Source organism: Orussus abietinus, unplaced genomic scaffold, assembly GCF_000612105.2.
Source record: "Orussus abietinus isolate OABI.00-Male unplaced genomic scaffold, Oabi_2.0 scaffold251, whole genome shotgun sequence".
Classification (NCBI taxonomy): domain Eukaryota; kingdom Metazoa; phylum Arthropoda; class Insecta; order Hymenoptera; family Orussidae; genus Orussus; species Orussus abietinus.
Window position 1 is genome coordinate 70449 of NW_019394399.1, and position 14819 is coordinate 85267.

A 14819-nucleotide genomic window follows, 5' to 3' on the forward strand; every position below is an offset into this window, starting at 1 on the left:
TACATGTGCATATACACTGTATTATTATAAAACTCGAGGCTGTTGTGTTTTCCGCCGGATTTCAGGGCATTTCGCTCCGAAGAAATCTCCCGGATGCCATTGTTCTTGGTTTCGGGAGATATTTATAACGGGCCATTTCCTCTCCCTTTTACTTCCGGTTTATACATCCTGTCCGTAACTTTCGAGCTTCGGACTCCAACGCGAAATTGCCTCGATGAATCACGATTTACTAATTATTTGTCGTTGGTGGTTTGGAGTGGCGTCGATGTTGATTTAATTTAACTTAAGCTGCAACTCGTTAAATTCCCGTATATACGACCGCGCGATTCGCGATGGCCGCGCCGCGGCGCCTGGCGCCGTCCTTCTCTCCCTCGAGTTGACGTTTATTGCCGCGTTTATTTTCTCCCCTTTGCGCCCGGTTTTACATCGTGTACTTAACAGTTATCGTGTCAGGTTCGAAACCAAATTGTTGAGTCTAAGTTTTCCTTCGTCTTCTGGTCTGCCGACTGCGGTGTGCCATACCACACGAAGAGACTTCCGCTTGTAGTGGCGGGATAATTCATTCATCCGTGAATGACCGATCGTACGCTCTCTTGCAGTAGATAACATATTTAATTATAAGCCCATCGACAATCAGGTACTTAATCTTATTATACGTAATATTCTTGGTCTATTGACTTAACCCTTTTAGTGCCGGGCGAAAAAGAGGTGCTTATGCGAAGATAACCGGCCGAATTTTACGATTTTACTAGGATTTGGAAAAAGGCTCATAAGAACCAAACGAAAAGCAATATTTACATAATTCAAAAAGCAGGGTATTAAGGACAAAATAGAGAATAAAACAGTGACGCTAATTTTTCTATATTCATTGAAAATTATATAAATAACAAAGGTATACGTGATAAAAAAAAAAGAAAAATTGAGTTCTCTGTTTCAAAACGTAATTGCACATAGGAAAAGTCATATTTTTATCATAAATTTATATAGACCGCTTATTGCAAAGTATATACTTTAAATTTCCAATATATTTTTTAACAAAATAATTAATATTGCCCAAGAAACATAAAAAATAACTCCAAGGCACATGGGAGGCGCCGGACGGATTATCTCATCCGAAACAAGTAATTGTTATAGGTTATAGGTGTTGTTGTATTGTTATTTTAATTCTCTCGTAATGAAATTAGACTATTTATAACGTATTATAAATTTATTTTGAGATAGAGATCTCTCGCAAAGCGAATAGTAAAGCGCTACAAGGTGCGGGCCGATATATCGGCTCTGGCACTAAAAGTGTTAAAAACAATATCTTTCTTTGGTTACGACAAATTTTCACCACCCATTCTACCGTCGAAGTCGCAACACTTTTACAGCATTTTTACAACAGGGATGTTGTTTAGTGAAAATCCGTGATACATAGTTAAAATAGACAAGAAAATGACATGGCGTGCTGGAATAAATTGGTCGATGTAAGAAGTAACTTGCTTAGGGTTTCTTCGAGTAGGAATAACTATTACGTTGAAAGTGCGATGCATCGGTGTCCAGTAAAGTGAAGATAGAAGGAACTATGAAGAGGTTTGCATTATTTGTGATAGAATATATGGGAAAATAATTAGGCCTGCACATTAGAGCAGTTAACGTATAATCCTTTCCCATCATCGGTATCAATGCTATCTTCCTTCAGTTCACCCGAGGCGATTGATCTTAACTTTAACCTTCTCAACTTCATTTCTTTCTCAGATCCATTGTTTAATCGGCGTACCTCTTCCGCTGTTATCTCGTCCGTCTTGAAACCGAAAAGCGAAGCGTTAATTAATTAAACCGACTTCCTCGAGCCAAAGTAGTCCACGACGGATTCGTGCGACCAGATCGGCGTCTTTTTCCTTGCAGAAGTCTGCAAAAGCCAGACCGAGGGGCACCGTTAACTTTCATAAACAAGACGGAAACGGCAAATGGGGCACATCTACGTCTCGCCACCAAGAAAGATTCCTTTTGCCACCGAATTGGATTTCACTTTCCTACTTGATTTGCCACGGGATCATCAGCGACCTCTGGATCTCCCTGAATCCCCCCTCGGTGCAATTGCAGTTATAATGACTCGGTTTATTGTTCGCTTCCGAGACATCGGGGCCACGTACATATTTATGCTCGGGAAAGAAAAGCCTCAGGAGGTTTCTCTTCATAGCTTCGAACGTCTGGGAGCAAGACAAGGCTTCGGTGATAACGAATCTGCAGCGGATGCACACGAGATCGCGGACATGTATTAAAGCCACTGATTATCTTGGAAATGCTCGGCCAAGCGTGACATAAAAATCACAAAAGGTTAAGGTGAAGTGAAACCCCCTTCAAATCAGTCGATTCGAATATAACAATTTTTTTAAGGGTATTAGACCAAACTGTCCGAAACTTTGACACATCGCTCCTGATCATCTAAGAATTGTCCTGACACATTCAAAATTTGGATTTTTGGACAAAATTTGTTAACTTAGCCCATACCAAAACCAAAATGGCGTCGAGCTCTCATATTTCGATCAATATACAATTATCGAAGATTCTGATATGAGAAGCGAAAGGGTCAGGACAATTTTACGACAATTTAGAACACTATGGTAATTGATAAACTCGCATTTGAACTGGATAAAGGCAAAAAAAGTGTTGTATGCGCTTCCATACTAAAACGATGGGAATACGAGGTCTCGGAGTGAAAATTTAATTGACCTGGAAATCACAGATGGCGCAGGGGGTCCCTTTACAGTCAATTAGAGCCCCAAAAAGCATGAATCCAGAGGATTTCTGGAGTTTTACTTCTATTTCTTGATATTTATCCTACGAAAACGACAGGTGGAGGATGCAATTTGGTACAATATATAATATAATTCGAGACAGCTGTCAATATAGAAACGAACGTCGGCAACGTAGGCATTTAGAAAAATCTTCTGTATCGACGTCCATCAAGTTCCTCGACATGATTCACTTCACCTTAAGAAATTATCGATCCGGATCTCTAATCCTCTATTCTTTTGATAATTTAGTTTGACAAAAATTTCAATCTTATATACTTCGCCATAAACCTCGGAGTACCTTTGTCTCATTACAATAATTCAATTGAATCTAAGTTTGAGAAATCTCAGAATTAAATGGCTATTTCGTACAATTTAGATAATCTATACACAATAATCATCGGCGAATGACAGAAAATGAAAATCGGTAACCCGTGGCCTTGATTTTATTTTGTTATCTAATTTAATACCTATTAGAAATATAAATTCATTGGAGTATTGCAGTCATAAAAAGAAAAATGTTAAATATGGAAAATTTAATATTGCAATTTATGGTAATAATTTATATAAGAATCTACCCCTAGGGTCAAAGATGTAAAGGACCTTGAGGATGAGGTCCGATTGAATATTCGAAAAATTGAGGTTTTCGCGATTTAACTGAGTTTAGTTTTATTCCACTACTTTTTTTTTTTTTGGATCTCAACCCAACGGACAAAACTGTACAGTTGAGGTTCAAATGTAACTGATTTTAATAAAATTCTTCTATTTTAAATTCTTATATTATAAGATAACCGGCCGAATTTTACGATTTTACTAGGATTTGGAAAAAGGCTCATAAAAACCAAACGAAAAGCAATATTTACATAATTCAAAAAGCAGGGTATTAAGNCATGTGTTTTCATGATATTTTCCTACCAGATGTACAAAACATTTCGTTTCATTTTAATACAAGTATTTATTAAATATTATCTGCCGAATACATTATAAACGTTTTAAAAAGATTTAAAATCAAAGTCATACGTTTTGCTCCCATAATGAAATAGCGGAACGAAAATATTACCGAAATTTCTCGTGTTTATTGATACAAAATTAAGTGTCCGATAATAGTTGTGAAGTAAAAAATGTATTTTTATTACATGTTCATAAATTAAAAAATATAATTTCTATATGTTTATAAATTATTGAAACTAAATATGTCATTGAGATTTTCAAGAACTATTTCAAATATCTTCGAATGAAATCCGCAAGAAATTTAAAAAAATCTGTCGCTTGAGAGATTTATCAAAGATTACAAAGAAATATTTAGAAATTATTCTATGCTACTAGGGGGGCTTTCATGAGGCTATATGAAGTGAAAATTGTCGACTCGAAAGGTCGGCGGAGGAAATTGGAAAAAGGAAATTGTCGACTCGTATCGGCGACGATGTCAATGGAGTTTTCTCGCCGTAAAATGGCGATCCCTTGGGATGAACTTACGTTCGGAGAAATCGAGAGGGCAATTTTCTCTCGCGGTCGGAGAAACTCCGAGAAACGGCGCCCACGAATTGGATTTTCCCCGTGAAAACGTGAAAACGTGAAAACGCGGAGACTAGTGCGCCGAACGATGATGTCTCCCGTTCGGAGGCAGCGGTCTATTTAATTCGCCTTAATTGAACGCTGAAATATTCGGAATTATTACCGTACAAAGAGAACGATTCGATACGTTTCACTGGCTTTATGTGGCTAAATGGCCTCGGCCGAATAAAAATTAGGGACCATTGTGTGGACTCTTCGGGCGAGTTAATTATTCTTCGCTCTTCTGGGGCTTTGTCCATCTTGATGGCGCGGTAATTGACCGCCAATTACACCGGTGGATTTTGCAAGTTATTTAAATACGTAATAATTGGCCGAGGTGATTGTATCTTTTTTTGGAGTCGAGTTGGCCGACGTGGTGTACGGTGGAAGTGGGGTAAGGCCATGCAATTGTGTGAGGGTTAGTTGTATTATTTAAGCGAAGGAGAAGCGAGTAAATTGGGAATCCGGGTTGAAGGTGAGGGGCATTATCGATTCTCTGGGAGCGATAATTTCTCGTGTCGGAGGACTCTTCTCGAGGCTCGACCAGCCGAGGTAATAGGTGAATTATTTAATACTCCGTTCACGGTCTGCCGGCTTTTCGGACCCCGGTAATCCGGTGGTTAGTTACCGACTTTTCCTCTTTACCTGCACCAGCCTCGTAAGAACACTAAGTCACTCGATTAGGTAAACGAACGCACGAGGATCCCTACGAAAAAGAGGAAGTCTCCTCGAGAATCCTGACCCTGAGTTTCGATCGACTGCTCTTGAGAATATAAATGTATGTTCACAACATATTATAATATATATATTTTATTATCTTTAATGTATTTGGTAAGGATACCCTATCCAAAAAATCAATCGAAAGTACAGACTTTCTAGAGGATGTGATTCAATAAAAAATGATTTAAATGCTTTGAAAACAAAAAATAGAGCAATTAAATGGTAGGATAACTCTAGGTACTTTTCCTTTATAACACGTATTAACATTCTTAGATTACTTGCAAATGAATAAATACGTATTACTCCATATTTTTGAAAACTTATGTAATTAATTTGTCGCAGGAAGTTGGATTTTTAATCCACCAGAAACATCCATCGAACGAAAATCGAACGACCCGTCAAAAATGCATACATTGTCGGATATGTTAGATAAAAAGTTTTAATTGAAGATTTGCCTGCAAGTCAATTTTGCGATGTCCGGCACTTGCATCTTCTTAAGGACACGTTTCATCGATAAAGCATAGTCGAGATCCGATCATCTGATTGCTCGTATACGTATTGTATACGTACTGTATACGTACTTACGGCACTTCGTTACGTCTCGACTTAGACATGCTCGTCGGCAAAATGAATAGTTCCACGCCCCTTGTTGGCAATTTCATTGCGAATAAATATTCGCGCAATGGACTTAACAGTGAACAACGGTCGCTCACACCAGTTACACTTTTCTCTTATGTAATTCCACTTTGAAGTTTCTGCTCGGCGTAGCGTGGAGGCTGTCTTACCGGACAGTCCGGTAACTTCATGCCAGGCCAAAGTGAAGGAAGTACTGTCGGTTCCTTTCTACAATTCTGTACGAACATGTAGGTACACTTTGTACGAGTAAACCCGATTCCGGATTACCTAGCCAAAAACATCATTAAGGTGAAGTCAAACACGTCGAGGAACTTGATCGACGTTGATAAAGAATATTTTTCTAAATGCCTACGTTGCCGACGTTCGTTTTTATATTGACAGCTGTGTCGAATTATATTGGGTATTGTACCAAATGGCATACTCCACCTGTCGTTTTTGTACAATAAATATCAAGAAATCGAAGTAAAACTCTAAAAATCCTCTGGATTCCTGCTTTCTGAGGCCCTAATTGACTGCAGAGGGACCCCCTGCGCCATCTGTGATTTCCAGGTCAATTAAATTTTCACTCCGAGACCTTGTATTCCCATCGTTTTGGCATAGAAGCGCATACAACACTTTTTTTGCCTTTATCTCGTTCAAATGCGAGTTTATCGATTACCAGAGTGTTCTAAATTGTCGTAAAATTGTCCCGACCCTTTCGTTTCTCATATCAGAGCGTTCGATAATTGTATATTGATCGAAATATGAGAGCTCGACGCCATTTTGTTTCTGGCCTGGGCTAAATGAAAAGATTTTGTCAAAAAATCCAAATTTTGAATGTGTCAGGACAATTCTTAGATGATCAGGAGTGATATGTCAAAGTTTCGGACAGTTTGGTTTACCCCTAAAAAAAAGTGTTGTATTCGAATCGACTGATTTGAAGAGAGTTTCACTTCACCTTAATGCTGTCGCACGAGAATTTTTCAGTGCCTTTCGTACATGCTAAATATAAGTTTTACCCTTTACTTTGAAGAATTGTATCCACTAATGAAATTTAGCAGTAGTAGGGAATATTTCTTTTTCATTGAGATATAATGGGATTTATCCACGTGTTATTTTTTAGGGAATAATTACTTTAACAATATCTAATCAGAGGAAGAAAGATTTCAAGTGTTTTAGGTAGAAAACGTTAGGAATAGAATGAAAGGAATGGTAAATTTATTTCTAGTCAAGAAAGAAACGTTTTCAAGGAAATATTAAGACATTAATTTACCGTGATTTCACGGTAATACTTACTAATTGTATAACACGATTTTCTTTAACATGTTGCACAATCGGACACTCTTCCGAACTCACTTCAAAAGCATGACGCTCTAGAGCTCCGGAACGAATGATATTCTAGGAAAGTTCCGTGTGTTCGGTAACAATTACCGTCCTATAAGGGAAACAATGAAATATTGCAATTTTATTTCTAATGAAGAATTCGGATGTTTTGAATTCCACCCCACCCTTTCTTCCATTGGTAAACCTAATCTCGTAATAAACATCTTTAAGCTCCATTCTCATCATCAGTTTAACGGGTTGCGCCTCTCATCTGAGATTATACGAAGGAGATTATACAGCCCTAGTTGATAGCGATCTCTAGAAATACAGCAGATGAAGGAGTTCTCGTTTAAAGTCTCTTATTACCTGCGATATCGCGCTTTCATCTTTTTACAAAGAAGATCCTGTCGCCGTTGGTCCGTGATATACTCCTTTGAGGGATTTCGAGTGAAAGACTAAAATCTGATGACAAGCTCCCATTCGCTTCTCATTCCTGTTCTGTTTATTAACATCAGTCTTTCGGAATTAACTTGAAAATTCGTCTGTTTATTGAGGTAAGTGAAACCCTCTTCAAATCAGTCGATTCGAATACAACACTTTTTTTTTAAGGGTGTTGGACCAAACTATCTGAAACTTTGTCTCATGACTCGTGATCATGTAAGAATTGTCCTGACACGTTCAAAATTTGGATTTTTGGAAAAAATTTTTTAATTTAGCTCAGACCAGAACAAAAACGGTCAGCTTTCATATTTCGATCAATATATTGGGTTGATGCATAAGTCATTGCGCATTTGTTCAAATATAAAAATGCGCGCAGAAATTAAATGTTTTAACATAATGTTATATGTTATTTTAAAGAGAAATTTTTGCTCTATAAGACAGTGTTTTAATATTTTTGTTAGATTTAATTTTTGAGTCCATTTCTTGTGCCAATTCTCTGGTCGATTTTCGCGGGTTTTCATGGATAAGCTGGTTCAATCGCTCTTCATCAAATTCAACCGGGCGTCCAGAGCGAGTGCTGTGTGTGTGTGTGTGTCTTTGAGGTCGAAATTTCCATTTTTAAAGCGCAAAAACCACCATTGAGCCGTCCTTGTGGTCATAGTTTCTTCTCCGTATATGGCGCAAATTTCACGAGCCGCTTTGGAAGCATTTGAGCCGCGATTAAACTCGACCAAAGGAAAGTGTCGAAAATGCTCATTTTTGTCCACTTGACTCTCCATTTTAATTGCCTGAAAATTCACAAAAATTAAATCTAACAATAATATTAAAACACTGCCTTGTAGAGCAAAAATTTCTCTTCAAAATAACATATAACATTATGTTAAAACATTTAATTTCTGCGCGCATTTGTATATTTGAAAAAATGCGCAATAACTTATGCATCAACACAATACAATTATCCAAGGCTCTGATATGAGAAACGAAAGGGTCAGGACAATTTTACGACAATTTAGAATACTCTGGTGATCGATAAACTCGCATTTGGACGGGATAAAGGCAAAAAAAGTGTTTTATGCGCTTTTATGCTAAAACGATGGGAATACGAGGTCTCGGAGTGAAAATTTAATGGACCTGGAAATGACAGCTGGTGCAGGGGATCCTTCTGCAGTCAATTAGGGTCTCAGAATGCATGAAACCTGAGGATTTCTGGAGTTTTGCTTCGATTTCTTTATAATTATTATACGAAAACGACAGGTGGAGTATAGCCATTTAGTGCAATACCCAATATAATTCGACACAGCTGTCAATATAAAAACGAACGGCGGCAACGTAGGTATTTAGAAAAATCTTCTTTATCGACGTCGATCAAGTTCCTCGATGCGTTTCACTTCACCTTAACCCTTTGCCCTCCCAATTATTGAGATGTCGATGCTTATGTCGATTCACACTCGACAAAGGAGTGCAAAGGGTTAACGTCAACGTTTTGGAATTAACCTGAAAATTCATACTCGTTCGAAGTAAGAAACTACTGCTTAGTGAAGTAATCAACTGTTAAAGCACTCGCAGGGAATCCTTTCTTGGAGAGACTTACCTTTCACCCCGAATGTAGCTGTAAAACAAGAAAAATTAGTAAAACAGTGTTTCAGGCGAGGAGACTCCTCACCGCTTCTCGGTGTTCTTCTATCCTCGACCCACTGTTGCACTTTCTTCCTTTCTTACCTGTCTTTCAGGTCGATGTTAAAGCAATTTCCTGCCAAGATATCGTATCTGTAATCAAACCAATTGCGTACAAATAAATTCAAGTAAACTTTCGATGGCATCGAAAATAATTCAAGTTCATATAATCAAAAACCCATTTATCCAGTAAATTGTATCATCTTAAGTTTTTAATTTCTTGGAGTGATATCGCGTTAAACGAAACGACGAAATATTTCTATGGATTTGTGGGAATTAGGTAAAAAATGATTCGAATAAAAACTAATCAATATGGTGGGAGAAGTAACTGTGGTATAAGATTACTTTTTCACGTGCTTTCGTGAAATAAACAAATTGTCGTTAAAAGTTTATTTCGCAAAGTTAAACCGCAGTCAGAATTTTAATTGATAGTGTACTTGAAGTTCACTTTTATGAGGAGGGAGAAGTTCTCCAACATTCCCGGAAACGGGAGATCCACTTGGATTACGTTTCCAAAAGTCACCTGGTATTAAATGGAATTATATTATCGGGTAATACTGTTCCTGATACCGTGATAGCAATCTTAGTGCAGGATGGTGTCGTGCGCATGTACGATGAAGTACCGGTACGTCGGGTAGATATCTTATCGCTTCCTGCAATTCCAACGAAAAGAACGACCATAAAAAAAGAGGAGAAGATGCATTGCAGAGAGCCAATCAACTTCCTGCTCAATGTTTCTCCAATTCATGCCGATACTTCTTTCGTAGCCTAAATTTAATAGACATTTTCTGAACATGTAGTTTTTTTCCGTAACATTTCTTCGTAGAATTAAGGTGAAGTGAAATACGTTGGGGAACTTGATCGACGTCGATAAAAAAGGTTTTTCTAAATGCCTACGTTGCCGACGTTCGTTTTTATATTGACAGCTGTGTCGAATTATATTGGACATTGTACCAAATGGCATACTCCACCTGTCGTTTTCGTACAATAAATATCAAGAGATCGAAGTAAAACCCCAGAAATCCTCTGGATTCATTCTTTCTGGGGCCCTAATTGACTGCAGAAAGACCCTCTGCGCCATCTGTGATTTCCAGGTCGATTAAATTTTCACTCCGAGACCTCGTATTCCCATCGTTTTAACATAGAAGCGCATACGACACTTTTTTGCCTTTATCCCGTTCAAATGCTCGTTTATCGATTACCAGAGTGTTCTAAATTGTCGTAAAATTGCCCTGACCCTTTCGATTCTCATATCAGAGTCTTCGATATTTGTATATTGATCGAAATATGAGAGGTCCACGCCATTTTGGTTCTGGTCTGGACTAAGTTAAACAATTTTTCCAAAAATCAAAATTTTGAATGTGTCAGGACAATTCTTAGATGATCAGAAGCGATGTGTCAAGGTTTCAGACAGTTGGGTCTAATACCCTTAAAAAAAAGTGTTGTATTCGAATCGACTGATTTGAAGGGGGTTTCACTTCACCTTTATTCCTCGACGCTTAATAAAGTGATTAATATTTACCAGTACCTAATCGATATTTATTGGAGTATTGTCATGCAGATGTAATATGCAAACGTATGTTCTTCGGAACAAGCGAAACACCCTGTTCATTAATGAGAATGAATATCAGGTGAATAGCTAGCTATAATTTCGATTACGTATAAAATTTCTTTCTTCAACATTTCGTTGCAAAATGAAATCATCAGCACTATGCATGCAACCTTCTATTCTTTGAATTAACCCAACACGATACAACAATCGGTTAAAATCTTGTCATAATTTAGCGATTGGTACAGAAGCCTACAATTAAAGTTTCGCTAATCAACATTTGTTCAAGTGCCAATTGCGTGTTCTCCTTTAGAAAAGCGTAATAAGCGCGCGCGAGTCGTAATGAATCGCGGCCATTTAAAAATGGCGGCCGCGGATCGCGATCGTCTCGGCTGGCGCTTCGCGATGAGCTTAGCTCATTGTGGGCTTAGGAGTACAGTTCAATGGCTAGAATAAATCAGTTTGCACAACGGATGTAAGAGGCTCGTACGGAAACGCCGTTACGCGATTTTGAGTCGCCGCGGCGTTGTAGGAACGAAGTGCGAACCGGCAGTGCAAAAGGTGAGCCGCCATTGCGCAACCTAGGGCCGCTTTCATTTGCGTCCGCTTAGAGCATTATTTAAAGTTTATTCGCGTGGAGCCCGATTTCCACGGCTCCGATTCGTTCCCATCGACGTTTCACCCTCCGGTGCACCGGAACGCGAAACGTCTTTGGGAATGAGGTATAGAAATCGGCTGAAACGGCAATCCTTGCTCCTCCATGGACCATCCATCTTCGGAGCATAGTCGTATCTCTTCGTTCCCGTTAAAGATCCTCGTACTCGAGCGCGAAGCGCCCCGAGATGGCCAAGCGCACATTTTTCGCCACCGAGATTTATATTACTTTTCGAAATCCCTACCGATTCGATATCTCACCGAGGGGCACTCGAGAAACAACGTAGAAACACTGCCAAGTGCCTGCGAGATTTTTTCACCCTCCGGGTAATATTTTCCATTTCTTTCGCTCTTACGCAAACGTGTATAGGGAGATTCAGGAAAATACATTGATCATTTTCCAATGTAAAGACGAATTCTTCAGGAGGGTTGTACAGGAGAGAGTGGGTTGAGAATTTAAGGAAGAAGAGTCCACGATACTCGCCAATAAATTGCAACACCATGGAATAGAAATCGTGCAGATCAGAGACTAACCTATATCGTTTAGGACAGGGTAAATAGATAGTGAATTAAATTTTATTTTAAAAATGGGTGTAATTATCGAGGTATGGTCCGAGTCTCCTTTCATTTTGCTACACAATATGTTTTTACGGATTGCAATGCTTTTCGCGCACAACGGATTTTGACATCGACGATAGGGTAGATGTTCGAAATTATTGAGGTTTTTATTTTCGTATTTTTGAAATCAATGACCTTTTTCACTTGGGCACGTGGCACGGAGGAAGGGCACCCATTCAAGTTATGTGCTTCTATTTTTACTTTACGAGGGTCGAGAGTCGAAGCAACTCCATTTTGGGACCCCATTCGTCTTTGGGGCACCCTCGTCTCTCCTTGCCCCCTGTAAAAATCGTCGCGTAACTTTTTCTACACCCGCGTAATCCACCAGGATTCCTTTCGAGCTACGTCTGGATATCGGGTTTCGCAGGGATCTATTTTAACTTGAAAAAGCAGTATATTTTCTTTTCCTATATCCATTCATTCCCGGGGCGGCGTCGTCTTGTTTTCGCTCCCCATAAATTTCTGACTGTGGGGATGTAGATTTTTCGAATAGTTACCCCGTGTTCCTATTTTTATGCAACGTATCGGCGGATACGTTCTCGTACTCGTAGTCGTCGCTAAATAAAATGTCCCATTGACTACATAGATTTTTAATTTTCAATCGGTAACGTCTTTGCGATATTAAAACATACTCGTTTCAAAATTGATGATTTTTAGCCCTTTACCATCCTTATAAATGCTGTTTTAATCGAAATGAGCTTAAAATAGTATGAAAAGATATATGAAATATTTTCTTACAGAGGTGTTTCATTTTATGTTTTGCGGAAAATTTAAGATCAATTCTTTTATCTTAAATTTTCTTTAAGTTTCTACTTTAAAATGTTTCAGAATAACAAACTCGTAGAGTAGTGAAATTTATTGAGGAAAAGCAATAAAATTGAAGGAATAATTTTCAAAGAAAATTGTAAAACCGATCATTTAATCGACTTGGCAGTTTCAGTGTTAAAAGGGCTCATACCTTTTGACAATGATAAAACTACCCATTTTTCAAACAGGTACAGGAATGAAATGAAACAATAGTTAAATACAGCTTAAGCGTGTTATTAACCGTACGTTTAAATACATACTGATACCATTACTTATCATTTTATATTAAAAAATGTTTAATTTATAGTACCTTGAAAACAACCGTATTTCGGCGTATATCTTTGTTTGTCATACCTTTTCAGACAGACCAATCACTCCAGAGTATTCCGTTTAAAAAAAAAGGATCATGAATATCTATTCAAAGATGATCATTTTCATTAAAATCCAGTAGTATTTAAACATTGTTTAAACGCATGGAAGAAATTTCCAACAAAATATTAATGGAGAACTATAATTTTACTTAATTTTTCTGTTACATACTTATCGGTGTTCATTTTGTTATCCATAAATTCTACCAACCGTCTTCAAAATATGAACCGAATCTTCTTAACATATCTTGTAACAAAGAACGAGGAATGGCATCGTTCGCAAACTGGCTTTAAAGTTTCAAAATACTTTTTCTGTAAAATGATAATATATACTTAAAAGTCTGATCAGTAATCGATTCCAATACAACACAGTTTTTTTAAGGGTATTAGACCAAACTGTCCGAAACTTTGACATATCACTCCTGATCATCTAAGAATTGTCCTGACACATTCAAAATTTGGATTGTAGACAAAATTTTTTAACTTAACCCAGACCAAAACCAAAATGGCGTCAGCTCTCATATTTCGATCAATATACAATTATCGAAGACCCTGATACGAGAAGCGAAAGGGTCAAGACAATTTTACGACAATTTAGAACACTCTAGTAATCGATAATCTCGCATTTGAACGGGATAAAGACAAAAAAGTATATGCCCTTTTATGAATCCAGAGGATTTCTGGAATTTTACTTCGATTTCTTGATATTTCTTGTACGAAAACAACAGGTGGACTATGCCATTTGGTACAATATCCAACATAATTCGACACAGCTGTCAATATAAAAACGAACGTCGGCAACGTATGCATTTAGAAAAATCATCTTTATCGACGTCGATCAAGTTCCTCGACGCGTTTCACTTCACCTTAACCCATTAACTGTCAGGAAGATTTAGAGGCAGCTAGGTATATACGCTTACTACGAGATATCTCTTAGCTGGCAGTAAATGGGTTAATCCGTATTTTCATTTTGAACTTAATTTGTTCCTGTAGCTGTCAGAAAAATGGGTATCTTCCCCCTGTCAATAGATACGTCTAGGCGCATAGAGCAGTCGAATAGAGCACAGGGCGTATCGGTGCTCGCGGGCGTAGGAGGACCGCAAGAGGAGGGACCCGATCCTCGGGAGAAAGTCTCGGATCTTTCGTCCGAGCCCTCAGTTCGACCGCGGCCTTCCTTGTGTACACTTCGCGGCGTGCGGTGCAGCGCGACGCAGGACGGTGCAGCAGGGTGTCTCACTGTGCTCCGCGGCGCGGCTCCGCGTCCCTGCTCGGAGGCCGGGAAGTTCGGCAGTGACTCACGGACCTCCGAGAGACCCGTCGCCCGTCTCGCTCGCACTCGCGGGAACCAGGACCCAGGGATGAATCAGGATGCGACGCCGCGCGGGATGAACTCGAGGCGGCGGTTTTGCCGTCGCTGAATCGATCCATCGATCGACCACGTAATCGGCGGCGGGGACTGAATAAGGAATTACCTGCAGCCGGGCTGCGTCAGCCGAGACGAGCCAGGTGCATCTTGGATTAAATAATTTACCGACCGGATGAAATTCCTCGGCCGCGCTGAAAATTGGAAACCTTTAAACCTTTTCGGCACTGGGTGATTTTCATTTATCATTCGCCGTTAATTAAAAATCGGCCTCGGTAGTAGTCGAAGGGCAAATCCGAAAGGCCGCTCTCTGAGAAGAAACATTCATCGAACCAAAGGAGTCTTTCTTTGAACGG

The 14819-nt window shown here is 38.9% G+C and overlaps 1 protein-coding gene across 2 annotated transcripts in view; it reads left to right on the top strand.

The window, feature by feature from the left end:
- Positions 1-14819, top strand: part of LOC105694689 — a 70504-nt gene that overhangs the window by 39776 nt on the left and 15909 nt on the right. The window contains exon 1 of one of the 2 annotated variants that reach the window (XM_012415585.2): positions 14275-14606. The exons of the other annotated variant lie outside the window; for it this stretch is intronic. The gene's annotated coding sequence lies outside the window, so the exon portion shown is untranslated. Of the gene's footprint in view, positions 1-14274; positions 14607-14819 lie in introns of those variants that run through there. 2 annotated transcript variants of the gene reach the window in all.